The sequence below is a fragment of the Paramormyrops kingsleyae genome, chromosome 10 (assembly GCF_048594095.1).
Source record: "Paramormyrops kingsleyae isolate MSU_618 chromosome 10, PKINGS_0.4, whole genome shotgun sequence".
Classification (NCBI taxonomy): Eukaryota; Metazoa; Chordata; class Actinopteri; order Osteoglossiformes; family Mormyridae; genus Paramormyrops; species Paramormyrops kingsleyae.
This window is the reverse complement of record NC_132806.1, coordinates 20,705,550-20,720,572: the sequence shown is the minus strand read 5'-3', so window position 1 is coordinate 20,720,572 and position 15,023 is coordinate 20,705,550. Positions and strand designations below refer to the sequence as shown.

Genomic DNA, 15,023 nt, shown 5'->3' with positions numbered 1-15,023 from the left:
TATGCATACACAATAAAGCAGGTGATGACAATGCTAATTAGAGGTAGCCCTAGAATGAAAACGGATTGCACCGATTTTATTTCTGGAACTTGAGTGCACTGCGCAGCCTCTAAACACACCACTTGAGGGCAGTAAAGGCCAACAAGTTATGATCATGAGTCCTGTTTCCTAACGGTTTTTAATTTCCCCGGGAGATCTTTGAAGTGGAGGGCTTTTTCCTTATAGAGAGCTGTCAGGTCCTTTTATGTGAGGGTGTTTGTATGCCTTAAATGAATACCCAGGTTTAATTGTGAGATGTCTGCTTCTGTGTCTGATATGCCTGTAATACACCTTTTCATATAGGTGTTGTTATGTATGTGCTGAATGAACGAGTCGATGACTTCTTGGCTTCTCTCACTGAACGGGTACAGCAAGTCCACGGGGTTGCTGAAATGACTCATTTTATCTTGTGGCGTCTGATACTGAACATAGCAGGGGTAAGTGTTTCAGTTGCCTGCGGTCAATAATCTTGGCAAAAGAGGCTGCCCAGTGCAAGAAGGAAGAAAGGAGGTGAAAAAATTACCACCAAGGAGGCTCTACCCAGCCCAACCTCTTAAACTCCTCACTTCACCAAAATCTTGAATTGAACACCTCTGTAGGGACTCGACTCCATCTAATTTCATTCAGTTAGCTAATTGAAAATAAACACCGAAACACCAACTATATAAAGTATTGCGTTTTACCAGCCCTCAAGCAAGGGTAAATAGTCACAGAACCAGGAACACAGGCTGCCAAAGAGACCCAGCCATTTAAACTGTGTAAATCATTTGTGATAACTTTTCAGCTTGCCGAATTATGATTGCATATCTTTTCTGCATTATGACTGACGGCCATCTTGTTTCCCTTACGCTAGTGGCCACGGTCGCCCTGAGAAGCAAGCACGGGCTGCAGCTCTGCTACTGGGATCAGAGCTCAGATTTGCCTGTTATTTTCAGAATATGATGCCCCTAGTGGAAGAAAAAAACAAAGCTGTCACTCTGCCAAGGGAGAGCGGGGTTTAGATGTCGGCCAAAGATCCTTGGCTGGCTTCAGAGCGCGGCTTTGTTGGCATATAAGGTGGATAGGAATCGCTGATTGCTGGCAGCGAGCGTTACACCGCTTCTCAAATCAGTGCTTAGCTCTCCTGTACATGTGCCGGTGATTCACCGCGTGTGAAGTGTCTTGGAGGAGCGGACGTCTGTTCTGTAGCCTGCTTCCTGGTAGGTGGAGATGATGCTGCAGACAGGTGAGGCTGTTATAGAATCAGATATGAATAACACTGCGAAAAAAAATGGGGGAAAGAAAATGACGGTACATTCAGAAAAAAACAGTTGAAACACATTAAAATTTGATAGGGAGTCGGCTGTAAAGCCGGGCTTTTTATATCTCCCCATACCTGTTTTCCAGTTGCCTGCTTTCCAGAAGTTCTAGCATTTCTCGCCTAAAGAGTCCCTGTCAGGGTAGGAATGGGCAATTTGTGCCTTTGGAGGTAGACGACAAAGGGTGAGGCATGTACTCTGCTACCCAGGGTACCGCTTGGAGCGCCTCAGTAGCGCTGGAAGCCAAGGCTTCGGAAAGAAAGCGCAGTATGATACAAGACCCCAGGGACGGAAGAATCCTGCACCTACGCTTGAAGCAAGGGGTCAGCAACGAGGGGCAGCATGTGGCCTTGGCATTAAAAGGTGACTGGCCTGCTTCACTTCTGGGCACTGTACAGTGTGTTTACTCAAGTGAAGGAAGTTAACGTATTGCAGTGATCCACCAAACTGAAACACATGTGAAACACAGATCACTATATACTGCATACATACAATGTTGGGAAGATTACTGTTCTAATGTAATAGGTTACAATTACTAGATACCTTGTAAAAAATGTAATAAGTAATGTAACTATTTTTATTGCTTCATTAAAGTAATGTAATTTATTACACTTTTTGTTTACTTTTCTAAGAAATGTTTAAAACTAGACAATAAATCTGAAAAATTCTAATCTGACCTGCGTTGTCAGGAAATATGCCAAAAGAAGGTATTTCTGCACGGTGAAAAGATGCAAAGCAACAAAATGAATTTTATATTCTGCATATAAGTTTTTTTTTTATGGAAAAGAATATATTCAGATGGATAGCATCTTCATAATGCAGTATCTATTGTGCATTATAGATGAGAACTTCATTGGAGCTTATGAAGTCATAATTCAGTGATCAGCAGTCATTGTTGACACAACACAGCACACAGTGCACAACAACGAAATGCTCTGCCTTTAACCCATATGTGACAATGTGACATAGCAGGGGGCAGCTAATTCAGCGCCCGGGGAGCAGTGCTTGGGGGCGGTACCTTGCTCAGGGTACCTCAGTGGTGCCTTGCTGGTCAGGGATTCAAACCTTCAATCTTTCAATTGAAAGTGCATTTCCCTAACCATTAAGCCATCACTGCCCACAAAAAAATCTAATTAACAGTATGATGCATTATGACTGACAATAGAAGATGCTGTAATGCAGCGGTGGCCAATCTTATCTGCAAAGGGCCTGTGTATCTGCAGGTTTTTGGGGTAACCTTTAGGTCAGCTGTTCAAACCCAGGTGTGAGGACTCTTCAGCCAATCAGTCCTCTAATTAGTAATATAATTGGGGAGCTGCAGCGAAAACCCGCACACACACCGGCCCTTTGCGGATAAGATTGGCCACTCCTGCTGTAACGCTTTACTAATTCTTATACCAGGCATTATAGTGTGTTATTGACGTGTCCAAACTTTTGACTGGCACTGCGTGTATCATAGGCATCCTACTTGTGCTCCAGTACAGGGTTAAAATGTTGTCTTTGCATAATGAGCCTGCTAGAGCAACACTGCTTGTGGACTTTCCTCAGGATGGGGCCCTGCCCTAATTCAAGAGTGATGCATGTGAGAATCACAGCGAGGTTAATATGAACCGCAGTAACGTACGTGGATATGAAGAGACATTGAAAGCTTTTTATGTCGCGTCGGCACCGTCGGGGATGCTCTCGGTGAAAGAGTGGTTAGGAAAATGTCTGCGGATGTTCGTAAGACTCTTGGCCGTGAGGCTGGTCAAATAGGGGCAGGGTGATGGGAATGGCGGCCGTTTTTTTGTGACACAGGTAGAGAACCAGGCTAATATGTTTATCGGGTGCAAGTGAGCTTGTTAAAGGCTATGGCTATTTATGCTCCTACATCCACAGAAAAGATGAATGGTTATTTCTCCAAAACCAATTTTAGAGAGGTGGAAAAAGGAAATGGATTTCCAGCCCTCTGTAACGGGATTTGTGCTTAAAAGATTATAGACCTTGGTGACAGTGGAAATGTGTGGCCAGGCTTAGCAACTGTACAATTTACTCAAACTAAACATTTATTACCTTCTGGGCCTGCTGTATCCTTTGTACCCGTCATGTCTGCTCATGGCCGCAATGATGCCCCGCTGATCTGTCATCAGACTGCTCTCGGGCTTGTGGTTGCCTGCCTAATCTATGCATCGCTCCCCACTGTGTGCCGTGGCAGACGGGAACAAGTCCCCCCAGGACGTGTGTGTGTGTGAGCGCGTGACGCTGACACACGCAGCTCACTGCCACGCTCATCTCAAGCCATTCCATTTCAACTCTGAGCCCTCTGCCATTTTAGGCCACGCCCAGTTTACTACCACCCCCGAGGTCATTGGCATACCTAAGACACTGCCACGCCCATTCTTTTTCATTGCCACACCCACACCCAAGGCCAGACTTATGCACAGGCCAACCATGGCTGTAGCCCTGGACCCCTAGTTGTAGGGGGCCTCAAAATTTTTTTATTGTCACCTCAGCAGAATTCTAAGCTTTAGGTTGGGCCCCACCAATGGCTTCAGCCCATGGGTTCCCAACCCCCTTAAATGTAGCACTGGCCGTACCCCATATCACAGCCTTGCCCGGGCGGCCATTGACGTAACCCAGGTCACCTGACCTGGCAGGTCTAGTGTGGCTTTTGCAGTAACCCAGCCAGCTGGATGGCACTGGGTCTGAATTCTGCGCCCAGGGAGAATCTATGGCTGAGAGGGACAAAAGAGCTGGAGCAGGCAAAACAGAAATAACCCTCACACAAGCTACTTTCTCCTCTTTGGCATGCTTGTCCCTTTTTGGAAACACAAAAATAATCTGTTTGGAGGATGATTAATGGCTGCCGCAAACAATGTATTATCCCCCGCCCCCACCCGCAGCGAGCCTTCTCCTTCGCCCTCCAGACCTCCCCAGAATCCTCTGGCACGACTCCAATTATCAGCCGCGGCTCCAGGATCTCAGGGAGATATCCGTCGCAGGGCTTAACGACGGCTCTCAGACTGCCGTATATTGGACTGGGCCGCTGTTTCTCCAGCTGCGAGATTAGGAGGGCCCGAAGACGAGGCAGGGGTACTCCTGGGAACAGGCGGCGACGGATCCTACCGCCTGCCGGTCTCCACGACGACCAGCCGTCGAGCCCAGCCAGAATCTTCTGGACATGGTGACGAGCTACTCGTGAAGACACAAGTGTGTTAGATGTGCGATGCATCATGACAATAAGGACAACATCGCTCACTATTGCCACCTGCTCTGAGGCAAACTCTTACTGCTATTTATAATGTAAAAATACCTTAAAAGATAATCTCCTTTATTCTGTATAGTGCTGGCCTGCCTGCACTTGTGTTGTCTTGTGTTGTTTCTGTTTTTGTTTTTCGTGTTGCACCATGGTCCTGGAGGAGCAATGTTTCATTTCACTATATACTATGTATGTGGCTGAAATGACAATACACCTACTTGATTTGACTTGATAAGCATCTTGCAGAGCTATCCCATCCTTGGCTTATGTCCCAGACTAATTTCAAGTCATCACAGATCTCGAGTCAAGATTCATATCTTAGAAGCAAATTTCCATTCGATATTTTGCCCAGATTAGAAAATCTTGGAAGGCCTTGAATAGGAGTCTTCACACATATAAATCCATTAGACCATTTTATATGGCTTTTAGGTCTACCAAGCCTAAAGAGAAGCTGCTTGTAACCTTTAACAGAGATGAATGGTCAGTTAATTAAGTCGAGACAGGCAATTAAAAATGCCATTGTATTTTTAAAGAGTGGAGGTTAAGATGTACTCCAGACCTCTGGCAAATGGACAGCAAGCCATACAATACAGCCATTTTTGAGTGTGACCCAAAATGGCTACATATGTTTATATCTGACTGATACAGAGAGCTGCGATAGATTGGTGCCCCATCCTGGGTTGTTCCCTACCTTGCGCCTGTAGTCTCTGGGATACGTTCCGGACCCCCTGCAACCCGAATAGGAGTCAGAATATGGGTGGATGATATAGAGAGTTGAATACGTGTAAAATTGCACTTTGGGATAAATGTTTCTTAGATAGGTGAAATATTTAAAAATGTCAAGGCATGTCAGACTACCTTGAAAGCAGCTGAGAGGCCGCAGACTCCAGGGGGTTAATACAGTACCAGTCAAAAGTCCAGACACACCAGCTTTTAATGCATTTGTCTCTATTTCAGCTATGCTAGTCACCTTATAGGTTTCAAGGCAATGGAGTAATAATATACATATCAAATACTGCAACAACAAAGAGAAGTGTTCAAAATCTCAACATTTTCTTAAAGTTTAGACTCTTAAAAATAGTCCCCTTTGGCTTTGATATCAGCTTTCCAGACTCTTGGCGTTCTATCAACCAGCTTCCAGATGTAGCCACCTAGAATGCTTCTGCAACAGTCCTGAAGGAGTTTCCACAAGTTCTGGCCACAAGGTGGCTACCTTGCTCCTACTCTTCAATCCAATCCAACTCATCCCAAAGCAGCTCTATAGGGTTTAGGTGGTGGTGGTGGTGGTGGTGGGGGGGGGGGGTTGTGGGGGCCACGTCATCTGTCACAGCACTCCATCTCTTTCCTTGTTCACAGAATAATATTTACTACATAACTTCGAGGTGAGCTTAGGGTCGTTATCATGTGGAAAAGCAAATGATTTTCAATGTCCAGACTTTTGACTGCTACTGTATATCAACAATTTCAGATATTTCCTCTGTGTTTTTGATGGCAGTATTAATATTTTACTATTCCTTGATAGTGATTGCATAAAAGCAGTAGAACTGCATAAAAGAAAATCACATTGTGAGCACATGGCATTCAGAAATGAGTGATCATGCAGATTCCTTTGAGGAAACTCAGGGATTTACAACTGTAATTCCTTTCTCTAGGTTTAGAGATTCCGGTTAAATTTGGGTAAAGAATCGTTTTTAACCGTGTGACATCAGTGGGGAGTTTGACACACTGATCCAAGATCTATTCCTTATTTCGTCGTGCCTCTCATCACCCACATGGTTGTGAATTTAACACGGTCCTTTGCATTCAACGGAATGCATCAGGCTCAGTTATATGAGGGAAAGCCAATCCCGTCCTGCTGCCACGGCCCTTTTCAGCAATTTTTTCAGCTTTCCACATTTAAAATAGATTGCCAGGGAGCGTAATAAAAATGAGGGATTTGATGAGCTCACCTTTAGACCTTGGGCATGAAACTTCAGTTCTTACAGGACGTCTCTCCGCTCAGTGCCGTGGACTTTTTCTGGCGTGTCCTTGTGTGTGGCCACTGCTCATTTCCGCTTCCCTCATGATCTCACAACTCCCACCCCCCATCTCGCACCGCTCCCTGATTCAGTCCAAAAATACACCTGTACCAGCTGCTGTGGGAAAGGTGTGGCTGGGGGAGATGCACATGCGAGGAATTGTAGGCCGCACCTTATTGGGCAGCTTCCTGTGCCACAGAGCAGCTGGCAGTAACCAATCAGCTCTTTTTCTGTGGCCTGGTACAGAAAACATGTGACCATAAATGGAAATCAAAGCCTGAGCATGAAAAGCATCAGCAAATTATATTTCATTATTGTTAAGAGTTATAAAAAATTATAAATTCATTGCAAAAGAAAGGCAACAAGCTAGTACATACTGATAACATTTTTTGCATATCTTTGTGTAATTTAGGTGAATGTAATTTCGATTCATCAGCACCATGGTCTAAATTAGAATCTAATATCAGTTGGCTTTATTTAATTTATTTTAGTTTCGGCTCAAACAATTTTATTCCGCAATTAGATTTGCTAATTAAAATATGCAGGCACAGAGAGGAACCTTGAACTGTCGTTTGGCTCCGCCTTAAATGTGCTTTCCTCATTAAATGGGTCTTGCCTTGAAATTGTGCCTGCAGTGTCTCCAAGCTTATGTAGCTGACATCCTGTTCCGTAGGTCAATAGCAACACATGGGAACATCAACCAAGGGCTGCCCCTTAGTAATTTTAGTCCTGGTAATCTAGTTCAGTCAAGGTGAGCTCAGGCATTTGAACTGTCTGCAAAAACATTTCACTTCTTTACAAAATCACTCAACAGAACGAAGTGAAAACAACTGAAAAGTATAAGCAGTTCTTTTGCATTTTAAATTCATTTACAGTACTTATTATACATCTGTGTAGCTCAATTCAAAATAATAAAAAAACCACAAATACTTCAGTTCTGCTCCCCATGTATTTTCAGCTGCTGCAATGCATATGATCATTGTTAATCTGTTTGGAGGATGATTAATGGCCGCCGCAAACAATGTATTATCAATGCATTATCACTTTTTTCCCTGGAATTAAGCACATAAATGTGTCATATGGAGATCATATGCATTATATTAAATAGCATTTTGGACTTGATCCAAAAGCGAATTTCATCTGGTGTACTCTTGGGTTGATGTTAGCGTTGAGTTAGAAACTGCAAGCCCAGGGCCACCTTATTAGAATTAGAATTTAGTGATCAGTGGTCATTGTCAACACACCACAACAAAATGTGTCCTCTGCATTTGACCCATATGTGACTTTCGTGACACAGCAGGGGGCAGCTAATTCAGCACCCAGGGAGCAGTGCTTGGGGGCGGTACCTTGCTCAGGGTACCTCAGTGGTACCTTGCTGGTCGGGGATTCAAACCAACAATCTTTCAATTACAAGTGCGCTTCCCTAACCATCAAGCCACCACTGCCCACATATTTTTGATGCCTATTTTTTTCCACCTTTTTATGTTTTATTTTTTTCTGGTTCTCTTTCTCTCCTATAGAGAACATGCGTCCTATGTTATCAGTGTGGATAAAACAGTAGTAAACAGGGATGTGAATAAATCTCAAAACACTGCTTCTGAGCATTTTTGGGGCAGAGGGTGACATTTCAGGTCCAGAAAGTAAAAAATTCAGACCAAGATTTTGTTTCAGGCAGCCAGCTGAGTAAAGAGTCACAGTCACAAGTACTCAACTGCTTGGTTTAAACAGAATCTTGGTCTGAATTTTTACTTTCTGGACCTGGACTATTCACCTCTGCTCATGGGTGAATGGAGGTAACATGGTCTCCTTGAGCGTTATTCCTGCTTGTCCATTTAACTGGCCCAGTGTTAATGACTGATTGCTGCTATTGCTTGTCCAGTTGTTCAGTAATCTTGATGCCTGTTATGGTACATTTTCTTACCCTGACGCATCTGTGTTTTATTTTGTTTCTCTGTCTCACTAAAACATTTATTTAACATTTTCCCATGTACTGTATGCTGCTTTTGCACCCTGTGTTCATTTTCCTGAATAGGTCCCATCTGCATGTCATCTGGGTCTGTTCACTGGCTTTTACAATCCCTTTGATACCTAAATAATCAATCACCTGATAAATCAAAATATTTACATCTGGTCTTTAACCTTAAAACATGCAGAAATCATGCCGACTGTTTTAGCCTTATTAAATAAAAACCAAGCTGGATTTATGAAATATATAGGCACAGAGACAGGAAATACCCTTTTTAAACTGACAGGTGAAAACAAAGACAAATGAATTTAGAATTTCATCCACCTTTATTTACATTTTGCAGCACAGGATCTATAAGCAAAAACAAGCTCTCCAAATTTCAGAAAGTAAATAAGCTGTAAAAAAAATAGAGAATATTTACTTGATAAATATAAACATCCCTGAGAGAATAAAAGATGGACTGCCCCAAGTCATAACATGGATGATTGAAGTCAGGGCTTTCACAAGACCACTCCAGACCATTTACTTCTTTGATGTTTAGCTACCCTACTGTTGCTTTAGCAGCGTGCATTGTTCACAGGTGGAAAGGCCTCCAGCTCCTTCAAAAGTGGCCATTGGACTCCTAGTGAACTCTGTGTTCTCCTCGTTTTCTGATTCAATTTGTTGGGACAACCTATCCTGACAAGGCCTAGGTGGTGCAATATACTTTTCATTTATTAGCAACTATCTTGCCAGTGATACAAGGTATTTTTCAAGCCCATGAAATGGTTTTATAGCCCTCTCTTCTTCTGGCCCTTTCCAGGGATCTTCTGAAGTTGTCGAGTCTTTGCTTTGAGATGCAGGGAACGGCTGCCTTCATTCTGAATTAATCACAGTCATTACACTTGACCACATGTGGAGGATAAATAGCTTCTTGTGTCATCTGGAAGGCAATTGGTCATAGATAAGCTTATTAACAGTGACTCTTATTAAGGGCTACACACTCAACCCCACCAAGCTCTTTTCATTTATTTTTTTAAATTAATATGTTTGCTTTTGGTCGTCAGATAAATGTTGCTGATTACCATATATAAGCCTCAAATAATCTGAGGTAATACGTTTCATTATCAGAGTGTAAATACAGAAAAAATGTTACTTTTAAAAGGTTGTGTTGTCCTTACATATACACTGTATATGCATTTGTATATACATACATCTTCACATAGTGTAAATTTTATTGAGATACCAGGGAGATATGAAGTTGATGACCCATGAAATGAAGCATTCAGTCTTGGGGGAAAGAGCTGGTGAAACTCAATTAATTCCCAGTCATGGGTACCATCTCTGAGAGGGTGAAATGTATCCATTTGGGTCACACTTGCAGAGCTGGGACATCTCATGTCATTTAAAGATCCTGATAAAAAAAAAAAAAGTCCTCTCTCAGTTTTACAGAATATGTTGTGTCAGGTCTCTGGACCCTCCGGATTAACAGTGGGAATCACAGGTTCTGTCTGACGGACTCCAGCATCTGAGTGAGTAAATGATCAAAAAACGGGTTGTGATGGGATGTCGCTTTTGTAAAGAATGAGGGTGTTTCTCAGTACGTGTACTTGACCGTTCTTGTGTACCCATTTTATGTCATCTTCCATCGCCAACGAAGATGTTGCCATGTCTCCAGACTGAGTTTTCCATTGTGGTGAATTTGGTTAAGATAATAAGAAAATTATGGGAACACTTTACTTAAAGCGCTCATGTTTAATGCATTATAGATACCTTCATAATACACTATAATACTCAGTATAAGAATTAAGATATCTATAGTGCATTATAGATGAGAGCTTCATAAAGCATTCATAATGCATAATTAACACGACTATAATGTGTTATGCCTTTTATAATTATTTATAGCCATATTTATAATGCTTTATCAATGTGTTATGAATGTTCATATGATTCTTATAGACATGGCATTCATAGTGTTACCAAAATTAGTATATTAAAGACCAGACTTGTTAATATTAAGAAATATTAAGAAAATAACACCCCATACTCTATTGTGTATGTGAAATATATGTGAAAAACCCATGAGTGTGTGTTTTTGCCTGGAACTTTAATGGAAGCTAGTAAAAAGAGAAAGAAAATTTAAAAGATTAAAGATTTTAAAAGCATACAGAATACACCCTAGATCAGGGGTCACCAACCTTTTTGAAACTGAGAGCTACTTCATGGGTACTGAGCCATACGAAGGGCTACCAGTTTGAAACGCCCTCCTAAACTTATCTAAACTTCATGTATAATAAACATGTTTGAAATGCTTTTTTTTAGATATTGTCATTTTCAAGTCTATATAAATGCAAGTGTGATTAAAGAAGAATAATAACAGGATAAAATTTTAGACGCTGCTCACTGGTGAGTTGTGCTATTTTTAGAACAGGTCCGCGGGCGACTCACGTGGTCCTTAGGGGCTATACCTGTCAAGTTTTGGATTTGAAAATAAGGGAAATTTTCCAGCACCCATCGCGAGCCATCCCACCACCCCAACCAAGCTCCAGTATCCCTTACATTTTAAGACAGGTATACAAGAAATCTAAAATAACCACTTGTCATTTACATTTTATTTTCATTACGCATTTTCTTTTAATTTCTCATGTTCACTCATGTGGCACTCTGGCATTCACTAATGACTTATTATACAGATTTGTTGCAGACTTTGTATCCGTGTTGAAGTCGTCACAGAAGGTGAAAGTAACGTTGTTTTTGGCACACAGCATTGCCATTTTAACCTCCGCATTTATGACCTGGTTAATGTTGTAAATGACCTGCAGACTGCTGCAGGTGGCAGTTCTCGCGAGGCTACTGACAGTTCAGTTTGGAGAGGCAGAGGAATTTTTTTTTATGATATTATAGTACGGGAGATTTACGGGAAAATACTAATATGGGAGGATGGCGGGAAAGAGGAGTAAAATACGGTAGTTTCCCAGCCAAAAAGGGAGACTTCACAGCTATGTTAGGGGCATCCTGCCAGGTTGGTGACCCCTGCCCTGGAGAAAGAACTCCGAACTTCCTGGCTGTCTTCTCCAAACTACTGATCTGAAATCAGTGTAGCCATGGCACTAAAAACTGCAATAAGTGCCCATGAAAGTCAGGGCTGCAGCTTGGTCACACTGCAGAAAAGCAATAATCTATCTTGGTTTTATTACATGATGGATTTGCTATCAGGGTCACAATAGAATGTAGCTGCCTAATCAGCTTTCCCTTGTCTTCTGCTGGCTGCCTTCAATTAAGGCCTGAAAAAAGATGGTTGGGGGGCGATGGCAAGGGGAGAAAATCTGGTATTGGATGGAGTCGTGTGTAAAACTTTGGTTGATTAGTGGTTTTCACTCCAGGCTATGTGTCCCAAGAGGAATATTGGAAATGATGGGTGCCTTTAGAACCTGTGGGGGTTCCTGTTTGCTCTGTGAGGCATGCCCCCACCCCCCCCCCCATGTACCTTATTTAAACAGCCTCAAACTTGGGGCAAAAGTTTGCAGATACAGTGGTGGCGGCAATGGCGGACACCAGAGTGCACGTGGGTTGTTTTTTCTTGCTTCTTACCCTTTCTTATTTTTTTAATCCTGCATTGCACCTGTGTAGCTGGCATGTTCGAGAGCTCACGACTGCATGTTCCACGGGGCGGTCCATCCCCCCGCCCGCACCAGCATGTTACAGATACCGGGAGTTCCAGCATCCCGCCGATAACGCTCTCCTCTGACGTGCCTACCTCTCCTGCCTGCTCGTCAGTGCCCTGCCTTCCTGGAAGATTCCCGTTTCTTACTATTGACATCCGTTTAGTGCTCGCAGCGCGTCAGTCAATCAAGCAATACAGCGGTGCTATTGAGAAGGATGCTTAGAACTGTCCGTCAATCCGAATGACTGATAACCGAGAACTGCGCGTGAATGTGCGCGCACAACTGCATGCATGCGCGTGAATGTGCGCGCACAACTGCATGCATGCGCGCGAATGTGCGCGCACAACTGCATGCATGCGCGCGAATGTGCGCGCACAACTGCATGCATGCGCGCGAATGTGCGCGCACAACTGCATGCATGCGCGCGAATGTGCACGCACAACTGCATGCATGTCACACTGTGAGTATATTACTGTATGTTTTCATGGCACATCTCTGGGGCTCTGCGTCTGCCCACCTGTGAATGTATCTGACAGCATGCGCATGCTATAAGCTTAGCTGATAGTAAACATGCCTTCTGTCCGTGTGTTGATATAGTTGATACGGATATACGTAGTTAGATATTTATATTGATGTTGGTACAGATAGATTGATATCCCTTTGTCACCCCACATCAGGGGTGATCCTAGAATTTTGAGGTCACCAAAATGTGGGGAATATAAGATGGGGTCATAATTGGGTGGGGGGGGGGGGGGAATATAAGTGGGGTCATAATTCATACAAATGGGGCAATCTTATCATTAGCCAATGATATGTTGTGAATCGGTGACTGACAGGGGGCCAGTGCCCCTGTGGCTCCAACCCTATAGAAATCCCTGCCTCATATGCTCTCTGCAGCTGAACAATAATGATCGAGCAGGACTTATTATTAAAAACTTAAGGTTTTAAGTCCTGCTTCTAGGTGTGTCACTCAAATTAAACCAGCCTCAGCTGACATTTCGAGCTGTTTAAATGTAGGAAATTGTAGGATAAGCAGACACTATAGAGGAATCAATTTATAAAGCAAATACAGAACGTAATGTGAAATAGTAATTAACATTCACACAGGATGATAGGGCTGTTGTATGGCTTAAAATGCACATGAGTGGATGACTCTTTTGTAGGCTTTAATATGTACACAGCCAGATGGTACTTCTGCATAACGTGTATGTGCTCATTCAAATGACTCAGAGATTGTTCTTGAGTATGAGTGTGATGGTCCTACAACTCTGGACTTAACACTGTATGGAAATCACCAGCAGGGAAAATTAAATGAGTTCCAAAAGGCCTAGTTTTCATCCCCTCTCAGCTGAGCAGCTGACAATCACCACAGTCGAGTTCTGTGGGAGATTTTTGATAGTGACGCTGAACACTAGCCCATGGTAGTAAGTGTTGCTCCGAAAGGCTGACAGGAATAAACACACTTTTGTCTATTGCCAAAATAAACCCCACAAATGGACCGTCTTGCCAGAAGCCTGTCCTGCAGTTAGAGCACAGATAGTGTAATGCGGGAAAAATAGCTGTCATACTTTCAATTTTTAACGCAATGGGTACTGAAGAAACTCATAGCGGTGGGACTTCCTGCATAGTCACCATGCTCCACATGGACACAGTATTTCTTGAGGGAGAGTCTGTTTTGTGGAAGTGACATTTCCGTATCGCTGCTTGAGTAGTATTCCAGATATTCTGCAGGCTGGCCAAAGATGGAGGCTCCGTCTGCTTACTGCGATGCATTGATTAAATTGTGCAAAGGTCAGACATAATGGAGCTCTATAATAAAAGCCCAGGGCTATTGAAACACACTCAGATTCTACGTGGTGAGTCACTCCAGTGGTGCCGCAACATGGTGATAGCTCTGGGTAATGTGGGCGCGGGGGGGAAATGCTAAATCGAGGCGGGAGAGGTCACATCTATACTTCTATTCAATTGGCGCAGAAGAAGATGGAAGCAGGGGAACGGCCTGATGCTGGCTGGGCCCACGTTGGAACTGCTGGAGGCTAACAATAACATACAGGAGGAGAGAGGCACAGGAGGAGAGAGGCACAGGAGGAGAGAGGCACGGAGGCAAACGGAGGGAGGGAGGGAGAGAGAGAGCCAAAAACACAGAGAAAAGGACTGCAAGAAAGGAAAGGCACCCAATAAAACAACCAAGACATCAAACTTCTTCAGACAGACCAGACAGCTGTTCAGCACATATTCACAGAATTAAGATACGCTGTATAATGCAAATAAGCCAAATTTCAATGATTAATTTAATTAAAGATCAAAGCCTCAAGTCATCTTAACCTTTAAGTCCTTAAATTGAATAAACTCTAGTTAGATATGGACCAATTAACATTGGTACATATACTTTTATAGCAAGTGCAGGATTGATGGTAAGTTTAAGAAGAGGAAGCAGACACAGGTAATCCTTCACTTTGATCATGTATTTCATGCTTAACCGCACAGAGACTGAACCTCTTGACCCCGTCTGCAAACTGTATAGATGATCCACTGTCTGGAGAAGCTGGCATTACATTACTTTTTTTAGCATTTCTTGTCAAATGCAAGGAAATACAGTTTGCAGGACTGAGAGGCTGAGTAGTAAAAGACAACTGCACATTACTGTTTAATGATATCAACACTTATGAATCTTACATCATCCCTGGACACCTTCTCCCAGTTATGCTTCTGCAGTCATATTCATCACTCACCAAGCCACATAAACTGTGAAATATAATGCAAACACAAAAGTTCTAGTAATGCAACATGGCTGCAACCTTTAAATTCATGCTCAGG

General features: G+C 43.0%; 1 long non-coding RNA gene across 4 annotated transcripts; it reads right to left on the bottom strand.

Annotated features, from left to right (window-relative positions):
• Window positions 1-20: 20 nt before the first annotated feature.
• On the bottom strand, window positions 21-6,624 carry LOC140593318 (uncharacterized). 4 transcript variants are annotated; one of them, XR_011993598.1, is made up of 3 exons: window positions 6,525-6,624; window positions 1,415-5,303; window positions 21-1,297 (listed from the first exon to the last, which is right to left on the bottom strand). It is a non-coding gene; the product is annotated as an uncharacterized lncRNA (long non-coding RNA). The 4 variants fall into 4 exon arrangements; XR_011993601.1 differs by having other exon boundaries at window positions 4,443-5,303; XR_011993600.1 differs by lacking the exon at window positions 21-1,297 and having other exon boundaries at window positions 1,309-4,508; window positions 4,630-5,303.
• Window positions 6,625-15,023: the final 8,399 nt, after the last annotated feature.